This window comes from Schistocerca cancellata, chromosome 1 (assembly GCF_023864275.1).
Source record: "Schistocerca cancellata isolate TAMUIC-IGC-003103 chromosome 1, iqSchCanc2.1, whole genome shotgun sequence".
In the NCBI taxonomy this organism is placed as follows: domain Eukaryota; kingdom Metazoa; phylum Arthropoda; class Insecta; order Orthoptera; family Acrididae; genus Schistocerca; species Schistocerca cancellata.
This window is the reverse complement of record NC_064626.1, coordinates 79803787-79812217: the sequence shown is the minus strand read 5'-3', so window position 1 is coordinate 79812217 and position 8431 is coordinate 79803787.

Here is an 8431-nt window from a genome sequence, read left to right as displayed (position 1 = left end):
AGGCAGCATTGACTCTGTTCCTCTGTTTTTTGACAAGGGAGAGAGCCGGATTCCACACAGAGTTTAAACAGAAACCTCCATCCCTGTTAACGAGGTTGCTCGCTAATTTAATCTCAACTGCCTCCCTAATGACACTGTCCCAATAGCTGGACGTGCATGCCAATATCTCGGTGTTATTATATAACATGGGGTGACCAGTATTCAAGCAATGTTCGGCAATAGCAGATCTATTTGGCTGCTGTAATCGTGTGTGCCGTTTATGCTCAGTACATATGTCCTCCACGGTCCTGATGGTTTGACCAATATATGCCATGCCGCAGCTACAAGGAATACGATATACACCCGCCTTACGCAGTCCAAGATCATCCTTAACGGAACTCAAAAGTGCTGTAATTTTAGATGGAGGTCGGAAAACACATTTCACATCGTATTTCCGCAAAATACGACCGATCTTATTGGACGTGTTTCCTACGTAAGGCAAGAAGGCAGTAGACTTAGGTGTTGACTCAGAATTATCATCAATCACCCGATGTACAGTTGGTCGATAGCGCAACGCACGTTCAATCTGTCTATCACTGTAACCATTTTGACGAAATGTAACTTCAAGATGGGACAGCTCAGCTGGCAAAGTCTCAGCGTCAGAAACGACATGTGCCCTGTGTACCAAGGTACGAAGTACCCCTTCACGCTGAGCCGAATGGTGACAACTATTAGCTTGTAAGTACAAGTCGGTGTGAGTACGTTTCCTGTAGACTGCATGTCCCAATGATCCATCATCCTTCCTCCTAACCAACACGTCGAGAAAGGGAAGGCAACCATCCTCTTCCACCTCCATCGTAAAACGAATGTTCGGGTGGATCGAGTTCAGATGTTCTAGAAAGACATTTAAATTCTCCCTACCGTGAGGCCAAACAACGAAGGTATCGTCAACGTATCTAAAGAAACAGGCGGGTTTTAAAGGCGTCGACTCCAATGCACGTTCGAGGACCGAGGTATTAAATTTGCATGTACGCCCCCTGTCCGTTGCAGTTTGCCTTGAAAATGGCGGGGTGTTCTCCCGCCGAAATATCGGCGGTCGCTGAAAGTGTTACCTGGCTGAATTCCCGGAAGTTATTTGAAAGTTGTATACGGTCTCACATCTCTCTCTTTGTAGGTGAAACACTGAAATTCCATTAAAAGAACTCGCTGCAACGAAAAAAGCCTGACATAACCGCTCCAACTCTTGAATCATATCCGTGGAACTTCCACCCTTGCTGCTAACCGCCTGGTGGCACGTCATTGATATCAAATTGATAGTCTAATTAATTAAATTGCTCATGAGAGTTCCTTTGCGTGCTGAGTTATTTTTTTTTTCCTTGCATTCGGATCACACTCGCCAGGTAACTGTTACAGATGCTTACCTGACGTCTCTGTAGGCTTCCCACAGGTTAGGTAGTCACTTCCTCCGATACAAAGATGGGTGGTAACCGTTGTCAAATAGCTGAAGATACCCAACGCTAATTGCAATCCGTCCCTTGGTAGTCTTGTCACGATGGTGGAAGTAATTCGCTTAGAATTCTGGTATACTGCTCCTGGATTAATCTACATCTACATCTACATCTACATTTATACTCCGCAAGCCACCCAACGGTGTGTGGCGGAGGGCACTTTACGTACCACTGTCATTACCTCCCTTTCCTGTTCCAGTCGCGTATGGTTCGCGGGAAGAACGACTGTCTGAAAGCCTCTGTGCGCGCTCTAATCTCTCTAATTTTACATTCGTGATCTCCTCGGGAGGTATAAGTAGGGGGAAGCAATATATTCGATACCTCATCCAGAAACGCACCCTCTCGAAACCTGGCGAGCAAGCTACACCGCGATGCAGAGCGCCTCTCTTGCAGAGTCTGCCACTTGAGTTTGCTAAACATCTCCGTAACGCTATCACGGTTACCAAATAACCCTGTGACGAAACGCGCCGCTCTTCTTTGGAACTTCTCTATCTCCTCCGTCAACCCGATCTGGTACGGATCCCACACTGATGCGCAATACTCAAGTATAGGTCGAACGAGTGTTTTGTAAGCCACCTCCTTTGTTGATGGACTACATTTTCTAAGGACTCTCCCAATGAATCTCAACCTGGTACCCGCCTTACCAACAATTAATTTTATATGATCATTCCACTTCAAATCGTTCCGCACGCATACTCCCAGATATTTTACAGAAGTAACTGCTACCAGTGTTTGTTCCGCTATCATATAATCATACAATAAAGGATCCTTCTTTCTATGTATTCGCAATACATTACATTTGTCTATGTTAAGGGTCAGTTGCCACTCCCTGCACCAAGTGCCTATCCGCTGCAGATCTTCCTGCATTTCGCTGCAATTTTCTAATGCTGCAACTTCTCTGTATACTACAGCATCATCCGCGAAAAGCCGCATGGAACTTCCGACACTATCTACTAGGTCATTTATATATATTGTGAAAAGCAATGGTCCCATAACACTCCCCTGTGGCACGCCAGAGGTTACTTTAACGTCTGTAGACGTCTCTCCGTTGATAACAACATACTGTGTTCTGTTTGCTAAAAACTCTTCAATCCAGCCACACAGCTGGTCTGATATTCCGTAGGCTCTTACTTTGTTTATCAGGCAACAGTGCGGAACTGTATCGAACGCCTTCCGGAAGTCAAGAAAAATAGCATCTACCTGGGAGCCTGTATCTAATATTTTCTGGGTCTCATGAACAAATAAAGCGAGTTGGGTCTCACACGATCGCTGTTTCCGGAATCCATGTTGATTCCTACATAGTAGATTCTGAGTTTCCAAAAACGACATGATACTCGAGCAATAAACATGTTCTAAAATTCTACAACAGATCGACGTCAGAGATATAGGTCTATGGTTTTGCGCATCTGCTCGACGACCCTTCTTGAAGACTGGGACTACTCGTGCTGAGACCTGCCAGTCAATGGGGCTGTAGCATGTTTCAGTCTCTTCTCGACCTCCACGACGCCTCCGGCACTGGGTCGCATGTGAATAGCTGCCATCAATGCCACTGGGTTGCGAACCTCCGTCTGATCACCGTGCCGGACAGCTGTTAATGATTTCAGACTCGCGAAAGTTATCCTATCCTTCTCAGTAGAACTGTGCATTTAAATGTCGCTGGGGTAAATACTAGGATGTTGAACAATATGCTTCCCCTCATCGCTCCTGCAATCCGAAAAATTCTGAGATGTGTTTACGAAATAGCCCAGAAAGGCTGACGCAATGAGGAACTACTGTAATTGCAGTCCGGTTTTAGTAAATGACCTATCGCTTCCTGTATTTTACCTCCACTATCTTCAGAATTTTAAAGAACGTAGTTCAGTAAACGTTGTCAAAAGCTTTCTCCAAGTCTAGAAATGCTATAAAAGAAGGTTTGCCTTTCTTCAGTCTAATAATTCGTGTCAGTATTTGACAACCATGACTTATTAACCTGATGATTTGGTAATATTAATATCTGTCTTTGCCGGCCGCGGTGGTCTAGCGGTTCTGGCGCTGCAGTCCGGAACCGCGGGACTGCTACGGTCGCAGGTTCGAATCCTGCCTCGGGCATGGGTGTGTGTGTGATGTCCTTAGGTTGGTTAGGTTTAAGTAGTTCTAAGTTCTAGGGGACTTATGACCTAACATGTTGCGTCGCATAGTGCTCAGAGCCATTTGAACCATTTGAATATCTGTCTTTCTGCAGTACATGCCTACAGATCGCCACACCCTAAATGTGTACAAGTATGCAGACCTAGGTTTCCCTCGGAATACAGCCCTACAAAAGCGACCCTACTGGCTCCCGCCAAATTAGTGGGCAGATGCTTCAAGAACTCAGACGGGAAACCCTGGAGAGAAGACAATGTTCTTTTCGACGAACGCTATTGAAAACTGACATTTGAAGCTGAGTGCACTGTCTTTGTGCATTTAAACACGCTATAATATTAAACCCATGTGGTTTCTTGAAGTCTGGGGCTATCTCCCCTCTCGCATACTCAACGTCTGTTCATTTATTACGGTGTGATCAGTCGCGAAATGAAACCACAGTGAAAATCCGACGAAGCTTTGCACAAGTGTTGGGCAGTGTCTCTAGTATGCCCGTCGATTGCGTCATATGACTCTTTTCGTCCTGAGCGTTCACTGAGCAAGTAAAGATGCCTAGAAAATAGTGTCCTTGCCATGATGAGTGCCTGCTAAGAGATTTCGCCTGATTTCATGCAACCCACATAACGTAACTGTCATGCATTTCCATCGTCATGACAATTCTCGGCTGCACACTGCGGGTGTAGTGAAGATGCTCCTGCAGCGTTTACCATGGAAAATGTCTGATCACCCAACATACAGTCCTGATTTGGCTCTCCCTGCGTTTCACCTCTGCTCACGTGAACGGCTGTCTGTGAAGATAACATTTTGGCGCAGACCAGCTTAGGGAACTGGTGGTGGTGGTGGTTAGTGTTTAACGTCCCGTCGACAACGAGGTCATTAGAGACGGAGCGCAAGCCCGGGTTAGGGAAGGATTGGGAAGGAAATCGGCCGTGCCGTTTCAAAGGAACCATCCCGGCATTCGCCTGAAACGATTTAGGGAAATCACGGAATACCTAAATCAGAATGGCCGGAGACGGGATTGAACCGTCGTCCTCCCGAATGCGAGTCCAGTGTGCTAACCACTGCGCCACCTCGCTCGGTCCTTAGGGAACTGGCGGAAAGCACAGTTGGCTGCCTGCTATGACGAGGGTGTGGGAAAGCTGGTACAATGCCATGATAAAAGTGTAAGTCGGAACGGCGAGTATGTAGAGAAATAGGTGGAAAGTGTAGGCAATTGTTGCCAATAGAACATTTCTCATTTTCACTGTGAGTTCCTTTACAGGGCCGATCGCATATTGATAAACGCGTAGCTCTCGTATCTTGCACACAAGCTGGAATACTTTTGTAATGGCTGGCACTTCCAAGGATCTTAATAAGTATGGGAGAAAGTCGGCTACGTCAAACTTAGACTTCATATATTTTCTCATTTCATACAAAACTAACGTGAGTCAACAGTTATTAATGTTTTCGCCCATTTCCGACACTCCGATTCGCGACTGTGTATACCGCGCTCGCCTGCGGGTCAGTCTGTAGACTTCCTCAAACCAACTGCCACACGTTAAATCTTCAGCAGCGAATACCGCTCGTCTCAGAAGACGCGATATCCTAGCGCCAGTTGTTAACTCCGGTCCGGCAGAGACAAATCAGGGCAAGATTCGATATGTAGATACTGTATCTGTGTCTCTAGCCTTAACGATGATCAAGAATTTTATGATGCTCCCAGTATCATATCTACCAACTACTCTTCACCAACTTCCCCTTTTTTTCTGTTAGAGAGTGGAACGGTAGAGTAATAGCCTGGAGGTGGGCCGGCGAACCTGCTGCCGGCGTTTCAGTGCGAACTGCAGAGTAGTCATATAGACGTAGGTTTAGACACGAATCCAATTAACTCGTTCCACAACACAGCCATATATCGGGAACCACATCCGTGCAGCAAAAAAGAAACTACTCCAGTGTTTTATCTTACCACCAACTCGGTCAGGAATACTAAATAGGATATTCTTGAATCTCGCTCCTCGTTAATATCCCCACGAAGAAAGCAAATTCACTACAAAATATCACCACATAATACAGCATCGCAGTAACTTACTCCGTTTCTCTAAACTGGGAAAATTTTATTCTTTTAAAAATTCTTGATCACCAGTAGACGTAGAGATATACACTCCTGGAAATTGAAATAAGAACACCGTGAATTCATTGTCCCAGGAAGGGGAAACTTTATTGACACATTCCTGGGGTCAGATACATCACATGATCACACTGACAGAACCACAGGCACATAGACACAGGCAACAGAGCATGCACAATGTCGGCACTAGTACAGTGTATATCCACCTTTCGCAGCAATGCAGGCTGCTATTCTCCCATGGAGACGATCGTAGAGATGCTGGATGTAGTCCTGTGGAACGGCTTGCCATGCCATTTCCACCTGGCGCCTCAGTTGGACCAGCGTTCGTGCTGGACGTGCAGACCGCGTGAGACGACGCTTCATCCAGTCCTAAACATGCTCAATGGGGGACAGATCCGGAGATCTCGCTGGCCAGGGTAGTTGACTTACACCTTCTAGAGCACGTTGGGTGGCACGGGATACATGCGGACGTGCATTGTCCTGTTGGAACAGCAAGTTCCCTTGCCGGTCTAGGAATGGTAGAACGATGGGTTCGATGACGGTTTGGATGTACCGTGCACTATTCAGTGTCCCCTCGACGATCACCAGTGGTGTACGGCCAGTGTAGGAGATCGCTCCCCATACCATGATGCCGGGTGTTGGCCCTGTGTGCCTCGGTCGTATGCAGTCCTGATTGTGGCGCTCACCTACACGGCGCCAAACACGCATACGACCATCATTGGCACCAAGGCAGAAGCGACTCTCATCGCTGAAGACGGCACGTCTCCATTCGTCCCTCCATTCACGCCTGTCGCGACACCACTGGAGGCGGGCTGCACGATGTTGGGGCGTGAGCGGAAGACGGCCTAACGGTGTGCGGGACCGTAGCCCAGCTTCATGGAGACGGTTGCGAATGGTCCTCGCCGATATCCCAGGAGCAACAGTGTCCCTAATTTGCTGGGAAGTGGCGGTGCGGTCCCCTACGGCACTGCGTAGGATCCTACGGTCTTGGCGTGCATCCGTGCGTCGCTGCGGTCCGGTCCCAGGTCGACGGGCACGTGCACCTTCCGCCGACCACTGGCGACAACATCGATGTACTGTGGAGACCTCACGCCCCACGTGTTGAGCAATTCGGCGGTACGTCCACCCGGCCTCCCGCTTGCCCACTATACGCCCTCGCTCAAAGTCCGTCAACTGCACATACGGTTCACGTCCACGCTGTCGCGGCATGCTACCAGTGTTAAAGACTGCGATGGAGCTCCGTATGCCACGGCAAACTGGCTGACACTGACGGCGGCGGTGCACAAATGCTGCGCAGCTAGCGCCATTCGACGGCCAACACCGCGGTTCCTGGTGTGTCCGCTGTGCCGTGCGTGTGATCATTGCTTGTACAGCCCTCTCGCAGTGTCCGGAGCAAGTATGGTGGGTCTGACACACCGGTGTCAATGTGTTATTTTTTCCATTTCCAGGAGTGTATTTTCTCATTTCATACAAAACTAACGTGAGTCAACAGTTATTAATGTTTTCGCCCATTTCCGACACTCCGACATTCGCGACTGTGTACACCGCGCTCGCCTGCGACTCAATCTGTAGACTTCCTCAAACCAACTGCCACACGTTAAATCTTCAGCCGCGAATACCGCTCGCCTCAGAAGAAGCGATATCCTAGCGCCAGTTGTTAACTCCGGTCCGGCAGAGATAAATCAGGGCAAGATTCGATATGTAGATACTGTATCTGTGTCTCTAGCCTTAACGATGATCAAGAATTTTATGATGCTCCCAGTATCATATCTACCAACTACTCTTCACCAACTTCCCCTTTTTTTCTGTTAGAGAGTGGAACGGTAGAGTAATAGCCTGGAGGTGGGCCGGCGAACCTGCTGCCGGCGTTTCAGTGCGAACTGCAGAGTAGTCATATAGACGTAGGTTTAGACACGAATCCAATTAACTCGTTCCACAACACAGCCATATATCGGGAACCACATCCGTGCAGCAAAAAAGAAACTACTCCAGTGTTTTATCTTACCACCAACTCGGTCAGGAATACTAAATAGGATTTTCTTGAATCTCGCTCCTCGTTAATATCCCCACGAAGAAAGCAAATTCACTACAAAATTTCACCACATAATACAGCATCGCAGTAACTTACTCCGTTTCTCTAAACTGGGAAAGTTTTATTCTTTTAAAAATTCTCGATCACCGGTAGACGTAGAGATATAGATACACTACCTGACCCGGCGAACTCTGTTCCGCCTTAATGCCAATAAATAATCAGATTTTGGATGTTAAGTTCAATTTTGTATTAGGAAATACAAATAAAAAATTAAGTATTTTAATGATTCTTTATTCTTTATGTTTTTTGGTGCATAGCTTCCACTCTTCAATTAAGTACCTTTTGATACACGACATTTTTTGTTTTATTATCAGGCGCAAGAACAAACAACGCAGATGTTCTTCCGAACCGTGAACATGCCACATATAACTGACAAGGTGAAAAACATGGATATTCTAGTTTTAAACCACAAACTTCCAAGGATTGGCCTTGTGATTTGTTAATGGTCATGGCGAATGCAAGACGGATCGAAAAATTGAAGTCTTTTAAACTCAAACGCCATATCGGTTGGGGTCATCGGGATCCTCGGAATGAGACCTTCCTCACCTTCGAATTTTCCTTTGAGTATCGTTGCGTAAATAACATTGTTCATCAATTTACTTACCACCAAACGCGTACCGTTGC